Source organism: Struthio camelus, chromosome 27 (assembly GCF_040807025.1).
Source record: "Struthio camelus isolate bStrCam1 chromosome 27, bStrCam1.hap1, whole genome shotgun sequence".
NCBI classification, from domain to species: domain Eukaryota; kingdom Metazoa; phylum Chordata; class Aves; order Struthioniformes; family Struthionidae; genus Struthio; species Struthio camelus.
The window spans coordinates 6328698-6347589 of record NC_090968.1 but is presented as its reverse complement, the minus strand read 5'-3'; the positions used below and the strand labels follow the sequence as shown (position 1 = coordinate 6347589).

The 18892-nt window shown below is 36.7% G+C and overlaps 1 protein-coding gene across 7 annotated transcripts in view; it reads right to left on the bottom strand.

Annotated features, from left to right (window-relative positions):
* Positions 1–18892, bottom strand: part of UNC5D (unc-5 netrin receptor D) — a 183396-nt gene that overhangs the window by 118405 nt on the left and 46099 nt on the right. For 3 of the 7 annotated variants that reach the window (XM_068920606.1, XM_068920609.1, XM_068920604.1), the window contains exon 2: positions 3321–3377. The exons of the other annotated variants lie outside the window; for them this stretch is intronic. The gene's annotated coding sequence lies outside the window, so the exon portion shown is untranslated. The remainder of the gene's footprint in view (positions 1–3320; positions 3378–18892) is intronic. 7 annotated transcript variants of the gene reach the window in all.

The following is an 18892-nucleotide window of genomic DNA, read 5'->3' as shown; positions in this document are numbered from 1 at the left end:
GGAATTTATAAAATCATGAGCCAAAAGCATGGGAAAATGATATCTTTGAAATGAGAAGGAGACAAATTAAATATCTGGATAAAACCCCACATTTTCACTAAAAAAAAAAAAAAAAAAAGAGACTCACTGGAAAGATAAAAATCTTATGTAACACTGAAATGCTAAATTCTGCATGTATTTTAGTTTAAAATATATTTCTATTTTATTCTCGGTCTTTTCAGGAAAATAGATTCAAAAGAGACACAAACATCTAGTGTAAAAGACGAGATACAGCCATGGCTCTTGCCTGCCTAGTAAAATTAGTGGTATTTCCTTAGCCTGAATTTAACTACCTGCATTTGGAAAGTAAGCCCTTTATGAGACTAACCTTATCACACTTCCACAGTGCTTTATAATGACATATTTTAAGTAATTTTCTTAATCAGGTAGCTCCATAATATATTGTGAGAAATCTATGGACTAAGCTGAATCCATAAATGTTTAAATCAATCAGGATCAAATCAAACATAAATAAAACAGCAGATTCAGAACATAGAAAATTCAGTGCATATTTCCAAAGGAGTGTTACATACTGTGTGGTCTTAACAAATAAGAGCTAGGTTAGAGGTAATATATTTGTGTGCATAAACATATATCACTTATGCACAAAAATTATGGGCCAGAACCCTCTCTGGTACAAATTGGCATAGCCTCATTTAAGTCAAGATCTGAACACATAAATCTTTTTATTATCCACAGACATGCTTATAGATGTATATATTTCTACAATGGCTTTAAGACTGGACTTGGCATTAAATCTCAGATCTGTCAGAATTTGCATTATAAGACTTACACAAGCTTGACTGTAATATAGCAGTAAGAGAAGCTGCCAGGATTCTACCCATCTAGCTGGACTTGGATATTCTCCAACTACACCAAAAGCTGTTTTGTCAATGAAAGAGAAATAAATCAGAGAAGATGCATTTCACCTTTAGGAAAGCCAAGCAATCAGCTCATCCATCATTTTCCATCACTGAGAACTTTAGTAAATAGAAGCAGAATAGGAGTCAATAAAATATGCTTAAATAGCACCCAGCCCTTTACTTGCTGTGCTTTTAATTCGGTAAATAAATACCTTCCGTTCGGCACACACCCTAGAGTCTCTGCAGTGACGCAGATTAAGTGCTCTGTTAGCATTACATTGCTGAATGGATCTCAGAGGTATAGCTAACTATAACGGCCTTGAAACATTCAGCCTAAATCTCCCTGCTGCTTAATTTCAAACATTAAAAGGTGCATGTGGGGGTAAGAAAACTCTGGAGTTAAAAATATAAACCTTTTTATGGTTTTATTTAATCTGCTAACTATACAAACAAGGAACGTGTGTCTTACAGGTGAGAAGACAAAGTGTAATAATATGCAAGAAAACTGGTAACATATATTGTTAATTAAATTATATTTAGCCCCAATAGGCATGTTCTTGTGTTTTTTGAGGCCTAATTAAGAACGTATAACAAAAAAAAAAATTCATGCATGAACAGGGCAGTATGGGCAAGAAAAAGGGATCCATGTTGCCAGAGTTCTTATATTACCATGAGGATTTTTCATTCTGGTTGTCTTTTTATTGACATGTTCTGTAAGTAATGCATAGTATGTGGGGAGCATTTATTGAGTTTTTATTATGTTGATGTAAAATCTAATACTGTTATTCCATAAGAACAAAGTATAAGAGGAAAAAGAATGCATAATTGCATAATGACTTGATTTTCAAAAGCGTTCAATGGCTGTGATCATAGCTTAAATTTTGGAACAGCTCAGTACCTGTTTAAAGAGTTGGTTGGGTTAGGTCTATGCGATATTTAGAACAAATCAGCCTAGAGGCCTGGTAATGAACAGCTGCAATTCTGGATAATTAGGCTGGTAAATGAAATCTTAGTTGTTGTGAATGTGGTCGCTGAGATCACAAAAACCTATTCAGACTTTGGTCCACTGAACTGTAAAAATGTCTGCACATGTTGTTCTTGTGAGTTTTGTCAGACTGTATTTTCCAGTTAGGTGGATGCATAATTTTTACAAGATAAAGGACCGATGTTCTTAGCCATCCCCAAGAGACTGGTGTCCATAACAATGTTGCACCGCCTCCATTTCCACTACAGTAAATGGTAGAGGTGAGCTCCCTTTAGATCACACTAGAAGCAGTCAGTGACAGTAGAGCAGGAGAGGAGGAGGAAGAGAAGCCCAGAAATTGAAATGCAAAACGGTAAAGAAAAAATTCATTTTACTCCCTGCTTACCCAAACATGACAGCAACTACACTCTCTCAAACAACATGATTTTTTTGAATAAAAAATGATGGTGGAGACAGGCTAGAAAAGGATGAAAAAGTTCTGTTTAAACTAAAATTCAAAAAGTATAAATAAAGGGGAGATGCTGACAACTGAAAGCATCTCCTTCCATAGATGCATGTGATTGCTTCTAATGTAACGCTATACTTTAGAGGAAACATAGGCCATCATGTATAGATGATGAGGGATTTTATCAGTGGATTAACAGTTTTTGATGGACAGCCTGTGGGCTTTTCACACCAATTTATTCTGAGATAGGGCTTAGCAAAGCTCCCGAACATATGCTATTGGCAGAATCTTGTTTCTTACTGTTTAAATGATCTTTCCTATTTTTACTAATGTTTGTCTCTAATCCCTCTCTAGCATAATACTGAAATATTAATCAAAATGCCTGAAGTCTGTGCAAAGGCAATTGAGTACCAGAATGCACCACAATGCATGCTTAAGAATGGAGGCTAAAAAAAGTTTAGATCCCTTGCAGACCACAGGTACAGTGCTCATACTACATTGTAGCAAGGAGAACAGTGAAACAGCTTGTACAGAGGAGGACAGAATGCGATATTTTACTTTGTCTCTAGACATGAAAGAAGTCCATTACCTATGCCACTTTTTCCAATTGAGAATATTTCAGAGGTAAGAAGCAAGCCTTTGGATTTGGTTGCAAAGATTGCACATAAGTGTAAATAAAGCCACTGTCCTCTCCTGATAAAAAGCATCATAGCTACAACCTATTCCTAGTACAGACATGGTTTATATTTGCAAAATTATATTCTAATTGTCACAGGAATTTCCATCATGGAGGTGGTAATTCATTGCGAGTTTAATCTTAGCCAGTGGGACTATATGCCCTAGGAGAGCATACCAGCATGTGAACAACAGCTAAGGACATTTAGCATAGCACAAGAGCACCAAAGAAATAGATCAAAAGGGTAAACAGCAACACTATCAAGACAGAGATTTATCTAAGGGATTTCTACAGTTGATTAGCATCACCCACCGTAGCATAAGTGTTCTTCCCATCCTCCTTGCCATCACACTGCAGCTGCTTCTGGCCCTGCCAAGCAATGAGATAAAGATTTCTTTCTGGAATGGCATAACCAAAATGCAGAAGTGTCTTTGAAAACACAACTGCGTGTTTTCTTTATATTGCTGTCAGTTTTCATACATAAATTAGCTGATGTTACAGATGCTTCAAGAATAAATTCCTTTTATTCCCCCACATGCTTTCCTATTACACTTAGAAATGCACTACACAAAACACATGCATTGTCAAGCACGACCGGGAAAAGCAATGTAAGTATCAGTAGGCAGGCAGAAAAATGAGCAGTCTCTAATGAGGTCCTTCTGGTCTCTAGCCCAAGCTTCTAAGAGCAAGGCAGGGAAAATCCAAATAATTTCAAACAAATATTATCAAATATAAATTTGATCAAAACTCAATCTTTCAAGGTAACTCAAGCAATTTTAACGTGAAAGACTGATCTAATTAACAGATCCTGTCCTTTTCATTTTTATTACATTTCAACAGAAGCTCTGAATTTTATTATCAATCTTGCATACTTCACTTGGAATAGAGAAAGTCAAACTTGTTTGCCTCCTTTTTTTTGTGGTTCAACAAGTCTTGAATCTTCTTCCTTATAGCTCTGCTATAAAAATAAGGATTTTCACCTCATTACAACATATTTCTACCTGGCAGGGGCGTCTTCCATCAAATGAGAAATGTGAAATTGTAAAAAACAGAGGATAAAAAGGAGGACCAAAACCCTGATCTCCTCCCTGAGTAGCTTCTGTATTTTGATAACCTCCAACATGAAATCACAGAGCTAACACTTACTCTGTTTTTTTTAAACGACTTAGATACCTAACTGAAGGGAACAACTGAGGTTATTATAAAATCTGATCTAAAAGATCAGGGCAAGAGATATAAGATGCAGCCCTGTCTCCATGAGTCACTGGGGACAGGTGACTATAAAGTGCACATTAATTTGTTGATAATTATTAGAAAAAGTCAGAGAATTTTTCATCTGAAAATGCTGATTTGTTGAATCTGCAATTGTTGGGTCAGCAACTTGCTCTTCTTTCCTCTCACCTGTTGGACCCTGCCCATAGCGTATGGATAATGAAATATAAATTGAACAAGAGAAAGGGGAGGCTACGCCAAGTGAAGCAGAGAGGAGATAAAAATTTAACCCTTCCACAGTGCAAGAGAACATCCCAACCCCTGAACTTCTGCCTATCTCGCAGTGACCACGTGGCTCTTTGTGGTATTGGCTTGTAATACAATCTCAGACGAGGCCTGCTAGACGCTACTGTGATCCTGTCAAATGCTGGCCAGTTCAGGCCAAACATAAGAGAGCAGATAAAGTTATTAAGTATTTCTTGCACTTCAAACAGGATTCATTGCTTCCATTCTGCAACAACATGCAGATCCCTGGGAAAACGTATACACTTGATTCAGCAATACTGGCTCAGTATTGGCACCTGCAATTGGATGACAGCCTTCCTTCCATACACACTATAGAAGTTCTTTCCCTGCTTCAACACCTCCTCTCCTGATGCTCCTTGAACCACCCCTCCTCTCCTGCTGTTCCACAGAACCTTCCTCTTTGCCTTCTGTTTGTCCTTCCATCACCCGACTCTCTTGATATTCCCCCTCTTCCCTGTTCTCTGGAAAGCAATCACTCACAATACTTCTAACATTTTTAAAAAGCAATATAAATCTTTATGATCTCTTTCCCTGTTGTGATTTAAATGGAAAAAAACAAACATCGATGCTCTTAGGAAGAGTCAGACGGCATAGCCCAGTCTGTTTCCTAAAAGTCACATTTTATGGCAACTATATTATTGCTGTGAAATATCACCTCCTGATGATGATATAGCAGGCGATAACCCCCCTCCGATGTCCAGGATAACAGTTGGGAGTCCCCCAAGGAGCAGGGGACATAGAAAGGATGTGTAAAAGCAAAAAAAAACATGCAAGAATTGCTGCCTTTTAATATTCATTAGTGCAAAATTGAGACATACGAAGGCATTTTTCAAACAGCATAAATACTTTTGGCATCCTGTGATGAATCTGGAATGAAATAATCCGCAGTAACAGGTACAGTCTGTGATAGCATCTGTTCCCCTTGGGGCAGTGAGATCCGTAAACAAATTCTGAGGGTAGAGGTGGATGCCATGCCAAAAATCATGAGAATGATTTTGAATGCACTGATACAGCCACTGAGCATGAGGAACAGGCCAGAAATAATGGAAGGGAAAATAAAAGCAATATATTAAATACGGGGAGCTGACAACAGGGTACCTTGCTAGAGCCTGCTTCTCACATTCTCCTCGTTGGAGTGCCAGGTACCACAAAATCTCCCTGTTCAAAGCCGTTTCTTTTAAGGGATGCTTTGAAACAGCTCTCAGACCTCTCCTGTTCTCATTGTTCCCCAGTATCAGAGAGCCCTCAAATGGCACGGATCAGAACAGGAAAGGCCAACACAATGCTCAGCTTCCATATTTGCATCTGAATTTCTCCCGAAGAGTAGTATTTCTCCTGGAGTCAATATACTGGATTAAAATTTCAAAACCTGACATTTAACGCTAGATGAATAACTGAATTCTCTCCCCCAAATAAAAGAATTTCTTAAATGGAAACAAGTAATTTGAAATTGTGTTTTATTCTCTTGCATATAAAACCTTGTCAGGTTTTCAAATGGCTTCTGATAGCTGCTTCTTGCATATTAAGAGAGTTTCTCACTATTTTTTACTGCTTTCCTTTCTAAGACAAGGATAGTTACTCTGCTTCCAGCACACTAAAAGTTCATTCTAACTGATTTTGCCCTCTGTTTGCTTTCCTTTTCTAAGTATCAGTATTTTAAATATTCTTCTATATAACTTACTAACTCTTCTTCGTGCCATTTCAAGTTCCTCTCATCTGGTTTAGAAGTTTTCCAAGCAATGTCCTCCTGCATATGCCAAAGGACTTATTCATAAACAAATCAGATTTTCCCAGCTATGGGATGGCAACATGTCAGAAGGACAGAACGGATAGGAGGCAGTGGGACTAGACTTGTCTACTGCAGTCTGTCATCGCGGACCTGCCAAAGCCCTAACTTAAGATACTGAATTAAGGGAGCATGGTTTCTTTAGAGCTGAAACACTCTTGCTTCTGCTGATTCCACTGTGGGAGGGTAACCTCTAGTAGAAGGGCAGAACAGACATTTTAAGGCTTTTAGCAGGATTCAGAGTTCAGCTGTCAATACTGTAGTCCTCTATAGGCAATTGGGCAATATATTTCTGGAAATTATATTCTGTTTTCCTTAGGCATATTACCAGGTATTATGAGGCCAAGGATTTGTTTTAGCTCAGCATGTTCTTTCTTATTTTATGTTGCCCTATTATTTATGAACAGGTAAAAGTGTTATGTCTTTATTTGAAAGACATCAAGCTATTAACTCAAGAAAGATGAAGGTCACCAGCTAAGCTTGAGAATTAGAATGCAGAGTTCCATGTCTGAACGCTTTCAGTTAGCAGCGTGCACAAGTCACCTTCTGTTCAGTACTACCTTTGTTATGTTGACCTTGCATCTGAAAAACACTGAAATGCAACAAACCAGCTCCATGTATTAGCAATTGCACTTCCTAACATGTTTCACTTACTGTGAACTTATTTAAATTCCAGTTTGATTATGGTAGAAAGTATAAGCATTTTCTTGCGTATTTAAAAAAGAAATCTGTACCTTGAAGTCTCTCTATCACTCAGCATTTTATCCAGCCTCAAAAATCATCAAAGCCTTTACAGTTTCTTAAAAATGAAAAGCATTGATCTCCTGCTATTAAAAGTTTATTCAGACAAGTAACTCACTCAATTCCCACCATTTATCATCAGCTTGGTATTCACAGGGATAAAGTATGTGCAGAAAGCAAATTCTAGGACATTTCATGTTTCACATCTAGTGTAAACAGTAGCCTTGTAAGCAAAACATACTCTGGATACTTCAAGATTTTGTTTACTTTTCCCAGTCCCAGACACAGCAATCAATTATATAATTCATTCCACAATTAAGTACAAAAAAAACCCAACTGCATTTGTGCTGAGAATATGGGTCTCATGAACAATAAAGGGTACAGTACAAGAAAAAATAATTCATAATACCTTAAGGCTTTGAAGGTGTGGAAAATGCTCAATTCCCACTCATCACTAAGTTTTGGGAAAAACCTACAGTGGAAAAGAACCTCCCCTAGTATACAACTGCAGCGAGAAAGACATTCATAGTGGTTAAGAATCCAGATCCTATCTGTTGACAAATAGAAAATTTTAATATTGTGAACAAAGAAATCATTTTAAGCGACTGATCATTTACTGAGATGTCCACTTTATCAGCGCTTTTAACTTTTCCTTTCTATTCAAAGCAATTAACCTGATCAAGTTCTAATAAAGCTGTAATCAAAACAAAGGCCTATCAGAGTTAAGCTTCCAAAGATTTGCAAAAATTCTGGGGTATGAACATTAGAAATGTTCTCTAATTTTTTTACCACAGCTATATCGGCTACTATTTCAACTAGCGTATTATTAATAACAATTATCAAAACTTCTTTACTCTCTTTCCATTTCGTTGCCCACCCCCATAATGGGAGCCTTCTTCCTCTTCTGCAGTGACAATGAAATAGAATCATAACTTTGCAGCTTACTTAGAAATTTTTTGTTTCCTTAATTTTCTGTATTTCACATGCATCTACTTAACATATAATCAAATGCAACGTTTCTTTATTCACTGAGGATGAATCTGTGCAGCACCTGCAAGGGTTGAGGGAGGTTACTTGGGAATTTGATCAAGATTAAGAATAAATAGATTATCATCACTGAGAAGCAATTAACTGTGTGCACCTAGTCTGATAACAGCACAAACCCACAAAATCTACAGAAATATGGACACTACAATTGTTAAGATAGTAGTTTTAGACAGAAAAACTGTATTAACTCAGCCTGTACATCCCACTCTAGCAAGGTTGGAATAAACTTCAAAAGAGTCCTACAATAAGTTTCTCTCCATGACATTTAATCAAAGGATTTTGCTAGATTCTCTGCTGTAGGGCGATCTTTTTCTGTAGAGTTCATTTAAGCATTTTGTCCAGTGCAGTTATAGATAAAAGAAATTCTATAGCTTCCTGTGGGAACCTATTCTTTACCCTAATACTTCATCCTTTTATGAAGTAGTTTCTTTATTGTAGTGTCCTCCCTTTAACTCTGTTAAAAATTTCATTTTCTGCATCTGAAAACTGGACATAAAAAGCAGGTACAGGGGGGTGAGTGGGACTGATAAAGGAGAGATTTTGCAAAACTGTCTCAACCCTGATTAAAAGGAAAAACACACTAAGTAGAAACAACATTCTTATTTATTATTCTGTGCTGAATAAGAGTAAGAGAATATTTTCTTACCTTAAATCATCACCTAGTAGTGTGCATCACTTTAGGTGACTACACCTCTTTGTGAAAGCATCAATAGTCTTGCACACACACATGTGCGCGCACACACACACACACACACACACACACGACAGGCCATTCTTCAGTTTTGAAGAAAATAAACAAGACTGTTTAGCTCAGCGCTGACAGTTGCTTGAATGATAACCATGGAAAACAAAAACAAAGGAACATATGATTCTGACACATTTGTCTGTGCTGGGAAAAATTTTGAATGGCATTCTCCTATATCCAGGAAATACTCATTTTGATGGGTATTTCACACCCTCAGTGCTCAATATGGTAGTTCTCAGTTGCTGCTATACTCATTTTAACAGTATCTTTCCACGACCTTAGCTTATGGAGACTTCCTGTAACAGTATGGTGAAAATTCTATGATTATAGCTTTTTCATCCCATTTAAATGTTCAGTTTGCCACCAGACAAGGCACTGTCTGTATTTTTCTGGTGAGGACACCTAACTACTAGATTCCAGACTGAGACCTATCATCTCTTCTATACAGGCTACTGAACAGCCATTTACAGAGTAATGGCTATGAGTTACCATTTTACACCAAGGAAAATAATTGTATTTTGGGAAAGCCCAAATGCCTCCCTGAATGCCCTCAACCAATGAATGGCAGTGCAATTTACTGGAACCTACACATAATGCTTGTCTCCAAGTTTGCTGTTTTACTTGTGTGTTTTCAAATTACACGAAAATTGTGTTGTTTGCACTTTTGATTATGTAAAAACTCACTGGAAGCCACATATATGCCATGGGGGAAGTATTCCTGATTTATGTAAAATATTACAGAAAATGATCTACGTGCCAGCTTGGTACAAAATGCTAAACTCAAGTCATTACTCACGGAAGATCATTTGAAAGAGTATTGTGTCAGGGGAGACATTAGATTACAGAGACTAGAAAGTAGGAATAGGTATTCAAATATTTATTTATATTTGCATAATCAAGGGAAGGAGATGGTGGATGTTCTCCTGGGCCCAACTAGCATACAATGAATTGAGCAACAGTTTGGAAACTTCCTATCATTTTTCACACTGTCAACACAACATTCTTTTTTCCTGATCTTGCAGAGAGAGATATTGACCTTATCCCAGAAAAAAGTGTTCCTAGTATCTGTTGTTGCTTGTAACTAGGAAAAGAAATGTTACAGGCTGGCTACTGATTAAGGAGAGGCATTAAAACAGCTGCTTTATTTACGGCTGGGATTGCAGAATTTACCTCTTATTCCCTGGCATGAGGGAGGAGTGTTCCACAGCTCTTTCCCTTTAAGAAAGGGGAGCAATGCGCAGTAAATTCTGCCAATACAATAAAACTAAACAACACTTACTTATCCACGGCCATCCACAAAATTCATGGTCACTACTATGCTATGCCACACAGCCACAAAGATTTTCATATGAAAGCCTAGACATTACTCCTATCCTCCCTTATAAAACAGACATCTTCACTTGAGCTTATGACCACGGGTATTTCATATTTCAGTAGCATCTACAGGTTAAAAGACTGACAGGCGCTATATCAAATGCAGAGTTGCAATGCCCAAAAATCAGAAGAGACAGACAGATTGGATAAGGGAGGGAAACTAGGCATAAAGGAAGGAAATAAGTTCTGCCACAGTCTTGCAGCACGTTTACTGTAAATATTCAAAATACAAATATGTGACTGCCTAGTATGCACAAGCCGAAATATCAAGAAGCACATCAGGAAATTGAAAGCAGAAACATGCAAAAAAAAAAAAAAAATATATATATATATATATATATATTTATATATATCTTAAGAAGGAACAAAAACCCTAAATGCATCAATATCAGCCCTAGAACTAACTGGTATGAATTCCTGGGTAAATGAGTTTGGAAGAATCAGAAATAAGTGATAGATACAGCAGTCATATGACTATCATAAAAAAGGGAATGAGAAGTACAGAACTAAGAATGCTCTGCTTTATGGTGGCTACAATTTCCTCCCCCCCCCCCCTTAATTCCCTGAAAAATGGCTTTGGTACAGCTGACTAGAAGATCCAGAATATTCTTCATAAAATCAAGATTTTTGCAAGTATTGTGCAACTATTGATGAAAGTTACCAGGATAAAATCTGAAATGAATACTTTTTCCTTCATTTTTAAAATGACAGGGTTGCAGAGGGTTAAAAACTACAAGGTTTTCAGCATCTAATAAGCTTACAACCATGCAGCTTAATGGGGTGTTTCTTGGGTAGGTGCTGAGCATACTGAGGAAGCACAGATGGTGCCTGGTAGATAGTGCAAACGCTTTAATTTCTGTAAGCCAAAACAGAGACAACCTCAATTTTGTTTATATTTTCACTGTTTCCACTGGGCTTTTCTGTCTATGAAAAAAGTTAGCACAGAAATTCTTCAATTGTTATTGGTCCTGCAGAGTAGAAGAATAGATGCAACACTAATAGGGCATAGCTTCTGATCTCAGGAAGACTTCATAAGCAACCTCATTAATCTTGAAAAGGCTTCCAATATGCAAAGCTATGCAGGCCAAGAGAAGGCTAGACATGGACAGTTTGCAACAACTTCTCCAGCATTTTGCCCAATACCACTTAGAAAATTCGATTATTCTCTTTGTCATACTTTAAACTACTTCATACCTTACATTTCTTCTATTGACTGTAAGCTTATTCGGTTGGGGGCTTTTGTTTATATTACATCTTGTAGCATGGGGTGAGTAATCAGATTATCACTATAATAAAAATGGTCACAAAAAAGAACAAAAATATTTAAAAAAAAAAAAGCCAGAAATTGGATTTTTAGGGATCTTCAGTTATCAGTTACAGTTAATCAGTTATTACATACCTGTGAAACAGAACCTTGAATGTCTTCCTTCATAATGCCTTTCCCTACTCTGAAGGCCATTTTAAAGATCTGTATCAGAGTAACAGTCTCTATTCCAAGCTGTGAAAAATCCTTGAAGGTAATGTGAGAGTGTTTTGCGTTACTTAGCTCAGTAGATTAATGAAAATGCTTTTTTTTTTTTTTTTTTTTTTTGGTAGAAGTTAGTAATTCCAGTTCATTTCTTACCAAAAGCTCCATTATAATCCCCACGAGAATTTACTGTTTCTTCAAACATGGCAATCATCTCCTTCAAATATTGGTTATTAAGGCATCCAGGGCTCAAAAATATCAACCAAATTTACTTCTAAAAGCTCTGCAAAATCTCTTCTCAAAGTTAAAGGGCATATCATGTGAAATTAAACTCTCTGAACAAATCAGCTAATGAAATGATAAGAACTTTTGAAAGGGAGAGAAAAAAATGATTTGACTTATGTCACTAAGAAATTCCTATACAGCTTCAAAAGCAATTTTGATGGCATAAGGATGACATGCTCCTTTATCATCTGATGTTTTAATCTAGTGCTAGTCCCAGCAAGGAGATGTCACTACATAGAAGTGTTAATGCTTTCTCCTCTTTTTATGTGGATGCAAATTAACCCCAAATGTAAAATGTTTATAAGTAGATCTTTAATAAATCCAGAATTTTCTCCTGTGGCTTTGTGTTTATATTTTTCACTTATGCCCAACTTAAGCAGACTACTTTAGCTCATTTGTAACTCTAGGCCTTTACTGGAGTACAAATAAAATAATACAAAACAAAATAAAATAATATAAAATAATATAATATAAAATAAAATAAAGAGCTCTATACAGATTATTGCATCTCGAAGACTATAAAATGGAAGAAACAGCTATTCTAATTTTTCCTCCTATCTTTATTACATAACATTTAGAGAAAGTTGAAAAATACAGAAATGTTCTGTTTCAGTAGGTTAAAAAAGTGGTTACTTTTTGTTACAAAATGACATTTTTATTTCTGAAGATTGAGCTATGATTTTGCACATTTTCATTCCAAAATCTCAAGGTGGGGGAAGAGGGTGATGAAAAACATATTTAAGTTATAAGAATAAAGATTAATGATTCATGTTCTTTAGCTAAAATTAACTAAATCTATTTTAAAATACAAATCAAAACCAAGCCTGAGTGACAACTTTTCTGCATCTACTTATAAGCAGTCAAGGAAGACACAGTTTGAAGTTTGGAAAAGTATACGACTCTAGAATTAGGGTAGGGTATCTCACTTCTAAAGTGAACCTCTCTAACAGCATAACGTAAGAGCCACAAAATAAAGAACAACTGTGAACTGTAAGTCTTCTGCTACATAAAGACATTGTACAGTGATACAGCTTTAGTAGGTTAATTGGTACTTAAAGATTTTCATAATGCTACTTATGTTTCAACTTACTCCTTCATCATTGCAACATAAATCTAATTAAGATTATTTTTAAGAATATACCATAATCCTTCTAAATCACCCTATATAAAACACCCACAAAAGCACGCTTGCTTTGCAACACGTGACTAAAGAATTACTGTTTAGAGCTTCTATGAGTTTCATTGTCTGAGACAGCCTACTCTTTTTGAAGGTGTAACCTGCTTCCCTTGTTTGTGTCTGTGAATCATTTTAAATGGCACCTTATAACCAAGGGAATAAATTCAAGGACAGAGATCCTGGATCTCGCTTAAAATTAACTCTTCTGCATATTGTGAACAGACATACAACTCTACGTATAACTGTTAGCTAAATAGAAAAAAAGGAAACAAAAAAGTACTTGCTAATTTCTGAAATTAGCCAACAAAATATAAAAGTCCACACCCAACAACATTTAAAGCAGAACTTTATTTATGAGTAACCGCAGCATTACTAAATAAGCCTGTCTAATAAGAAATCATAAAACCTCTTTAAATCAAATTTGCTTCAGTTCAGTTCTGCTTTGTCCTTTTATTAATCTACACAAGCACTTAACTGATTCATGGTAGCGCAAAGAAATGCGATGTGTTTGAGGAATTATGGGAACAATCTGCTTTCAGCTCCTGATTTTACAATCTGTTAACTTTTCCCATATTGTCAGTATACATAGATGAGAAAAGAACACTATAGATTTTCCCAATATATCACAATTACAGGAAACATCTGTGCTAAATAATAGTATGCCAGCAGCAGGCTGTTAATACACACGCACAATGTACTACTCTCAGAAGTTTAATGTCTCAACTTTCCTCAAGCATTGCCTGCAGTTTGGGAGGCAGTATACTGGGATAAGCAATCATATGGTACATAGAGAGACTACTTTTAAAAAAAAAACTTCTGGAATGAATAGTACTTCCTTAAAAAACAAACACCTGCCCCCAAAATCAGCACATGCTACCTACAGTATATACTTGTGTTTCCTTTCTGGAACTACAGCATGCGGTTTGAATCACTGACAGGCTGAACAGAAATGATTTTCAAACCTCTTGTACCTGCATACCTTCCTTGTCATTCCTGTACCATCCTTTTTCAAACCTAGATTTATGCATTGTTTTTTCCATCCCTTAACAGTCTTCTGTAATTAAATGATGTTAATTAGAGACAAAGAAAAAGAGGACATGCCCAAAGAAGAATGGGAGAACAGGGAGAAAAGAATATGGAGAAGGGAAAGGGATATGAAGTGAACTGACTGAAGGGAAACAGGCAAAAGCAAATATCAGTAATCTCCAGCAAATCACCATGGACCTTTATACTAACATGCTGTCTGGATTTCTTCTATATTAATAAATAGCCCAATGCTAAACTACCAGGGCTAAGCCTAAATTCATCCTACTGTTGCTTATGATCTATCCCAGCTTGACACATTCAACGACTGTGATACTTAAAGCATTCTCCTACCCTGTTATCAAACAATACTGATTTAATTGTTAATTAAAACAAAAATCAAGTGATACTCCAGTTCTTAAGAACATGAATAAAGGTGACATTATTTAGGACCAGGCAGTTGAAGGCTATGGTTCAAAATCTTCTGTACTGGCATGGCTTGCTTCTTCGATGTACATGTCCGATAGAACAGTGGATGCAGAGTTTATGGAAGAGACGCCTATAGCAGATAGCATAGCTTTAAATTTTATCTCCTTTGTAACATTAAGGGGACTTAGCTGTTAGTCAGGACTAAAATGTATAAATGTAATAGCTGAACAACGTGAAGGATAAATCACAAATCTACAAAATTGCTGTTTAAGGTCTCCCTCTTCAACACACTTAAAAGGAAAAATAAACTTTGTATGAAGTATTTTAACAACGTTTTATAGCCTGTTCTCTAGAAATTATGCAAAGACCACTATGGGATGAACAGTACAGTTTAAATGCTTAGGAGCTGTCTTTATTCACAACAGGTACACATACGGGTGACAACTACTATTGAGACTCATTTATGGTGTTTCAAAATTAAGATCAAAGTTAATCCAGAGCTAAGAAACAAAAGTATTTCATACCCAGTAGTTACTTCGTATGTTCTTTTTTTTTCCTTATGGGTTATTTTCATTTGCTTGTTATTTTCTCTTGGTAACCAAGAGAAAAAGATGATGATAAAAAGGTTTTATTTTCTTTTTAAATGTAAAATTCTGGACATCAACAAACATGCATCAAAATTTCAGTAAAATTACATTTTTTCATGTTCCAATGACTGTTTGATTTTAACCACACATGAAATTTCCTAGACAATTGTATTGGAAAAGCATCATATATTTTGAAAGAATATGACAGAACAGTTAGTTAAATGCTGTGTGAAAGATTAATTGTCAATTAAAAATTAAAAAGTATTCAATAGCTCCAAGTAGAGTTCAAACCCATCTGTTACTATAAACTACTTTTTTTTTTTTTTTAAGCTTTATGTAGCCATATGCCATGGGAGAGCAACTGACATTTAAGCATTAACTTCAAATCTCTGTTTAGGATGAGAACACTCAGAGTTAACACACAACATTTAGCACAGTCAAAACATGCATTCTGCATTTTGTCAATGGCACCATGACAGAAGCCTCAGAATCATTTCATGAGAAGAATATGGTGTGGAAGAAGTTCATCACTCCACAGAGAACATATGGAGAGAGAAATTCAATTTTTGGACCACCAGAAGCTTGCAGTAGGTATTGCAGGGAAGGAACACCAGTCACTAGAAAGACTCTAGTTTCCATGGCTCTAAAGCTTAAACCCTTTAAGGCAGATGTCTGAAATACAACCTGGTAAAATCTGTGTTTTTGGATTATTGCAAAATATATAAGTACTAAAAAGAGATACTCAGAGCAAAGGCACTGAGAGTCAAAATAGAAATAGGAAAAAGTTCATGAACTACCTGTTCTCAGCAAGACACTTCTCCGGTCAAGATCTTCCCTATAGAAGATGAATTTCTAGGTGAGCTCAACTAGCGTTTGACAAAATAAAGTCAAAGAGCTACTGCCGACATCCAAGTTAGGCCATATCAAAGAACAATAAAAGGATAAAGGTAAACCATACTTACACTCTAGCAGATGAAGAAACAAGCTCTTCAAAACAGCATGTTTGTATATGTTGAGGCCTCCATTACTGCTGCTTCACTATCACTATTACTTTTTCTAACCACTTCTAACTAATACAATTGCACTATCTTGCACAACAATTATTTCCTCATTTTGCTGTGTAGGCAAAGGATGGGACAACCACTACTTTTTAGTTCTAAAGAGGTAATGGAAATTAAGAGGTAAACAGCAACAACGAAATACCACAAGTGAAGGAAGATTATTTTAAAGATCATTGAATATCATTTTATGAGTATCATGTTTTGGATTCCTAGCATCATTTTAGATAAAATAAAAATGTCAATTCTAATATCATATGACCACTGTGCTTATCACTGTTTCAAAAATGTCAATAAATAGGTTTATTTCACAAGAAGTTGGATTCTTTTACTTTTTTTTTTTTTAACAATACAAATAAAATAAAGGCAGTGTCACTGCAGCATAGAGCAGCCAATCTTAAAGTCTTAAATTATTTTACAACAGTTATTCTGCTTGGGATGCAATAAAGAAAGAATGCATGATTGCTGATGTTCTCTGTTATAACATGAGCTGAGAACATAATTTCCATTAATCTTAAGTGATTAGAGTTCATTTTGCTTGTCTGCCACACAGCATAGAAGAATGTATAACGTATCTGAAGCATCTATAACATCCTTTAATAAACCTATGCTTAGCTCACTTTGTTGTAATGGTCCTATGAAAGTTCACATGTACTGACACTGTGTTTTCCCAAGTAATTGAAATTTAATAGATAAAAATTCCCTTTGGATAAATATGGAATAGTATATACTTGACTTAACAGGCTGCCACCAGTTGGAAATGCAGATATAGACAGGGCAATCTTCTTGCCTAGTAATGACTAGTAACTGACAGACATCGCACTAAACAAGATGAACTGGAAAAATGCAGGCACAGTCAGCATTCTGAAAGAGTCTGCACAGCAGCACATTTACCCAGGCAGTAATTCTAGCCAAGCAGAAAACCACATGCCATGTCTTCCATAGCACTGATTTAATGAATAATATAAAAACATGCTTAAGAAAGGAAAAAAAGTTTCACAAACTTCCTGTTCTGTTGATTCCCTAATTAAAATTCCATGAAAAAGTTCTTAAACAAGAAAAAAGATGAGTTTAGTGAACAAAATAAACTGATCCTAAACGAGGCACATCCTTACTGCACACCATTTTTCTCCTTAATAATGGATTTAAGCCCTGCTAGTTTTAAATCCTAACAATGAAGGATCTATAAGGATAGAAGGGAACATCTCCTTTCTTCTTAATCTTTCAGTAAAGGTTCGTCTTGTTATACCACAGTAAGGCAAGTGCAAGGTCCTGCACCTAGGCAGGAATAATCCCATGCACCAGTACAGGCTGGGGACTGACCTGTTGGAAAGTAGCTCTGCCGAGAAGGACCTGGGAGTGCTGGTGGACAACAAGTTAAACATGAGCCAGCAGTGTGCCCTTGTGGCCAAGAAGGCCAATGGGATCCTAGGGTGCATTAGGCAGAGTGTTGCCAGCAGGTCGAGGGAGGTGATCCTGCCCCTCTATTCAGCCCTGGTGAGGCCTCACCTGGAGTACTGTGTCCAGTTCTGGGCTCCCCAGTACAAGAGAGACATGGCACTCCTGGAGAGAGTCCAGCGGAGGGCTACCAAGATGATTAGAGGGCTGGAGCATCTCTTCTATGAAGAAAGACTGCAAGAGCTGGGCCTGTTCAGCCTGGAGAAGAGAAGATTGAGAGGGGATCTCATCAACGTGTACAAGTATCTGAAGGGGGAGTGTCAAGAGGATGAGGCCAGCCTCTTCTCCGTGGCGCCCAGCAACAGGACAAGAGGCAATGGGCAGAAACTGAACCACAGGAAGTTCCATCTGAACCTGAGAAAAAACTTCTTCACTGTGAGGGTGACAGAGCATTGGAACAGGTTGCCCAGAGGGGTGGTGGAGTCTCCTTCGCTGGAGATATTCAAAACCCGTCTGGATGTGATCCTGGGCAATATGCTCTAGGTGACCCTGCTTGAGCAGGGAGGTTGGACGAGATGATCTCCAGAGGTCCCTTCCAACCTAAACGATTCTGTGATTCTGTGATTCTGTGAAGGCTGGATGATCTCAAATGGTCAAGTTACCACTACTCGCCAGGTTAGCCATAACAACAACTGATTACGTCATATGCTCTGAAAACCACTAAAGCTCAGAAACAACACACTCATCTGTGTGGACTGTGAATGACTGTCATTTGCTAGATCCAGCAGTACAACGTGCCAATTATCTCTCTTCTCCTTTTAGTTTTAGCCATCATTCATCTGAAAATAAGCCATTATCCAGCCCCAATGCCATCAACAAAATTACAGGTGTAAAAATCCTTAACAACAAACTCAAAAAAAAAAAAAAAAAACTTTCTTCTTTTTCTGTCAAGTAGGTAAGACTTGGCAAGATTTATACCTTTTAAGTTTAAATGTAACTGATAAAAACTAAATGGCATAATAATTTAAAACCCCCTATGTTTTACTCACAGGTATGAATGAAAACCAACACAAGGTCATCCCCACAGAGTTCCGCATCCGTTCTAGTTAGTTCAAACAAGAATAATTCCACATCTGCATTCTCATGCCTTCTTACTCAAAGTACTAAATTAAGATTTAATACTTCTTGCCAGCGAAAATGCATGTACTGAACTAAAGAGAAAATAGTTTAGATACATCTCTGCCTCCT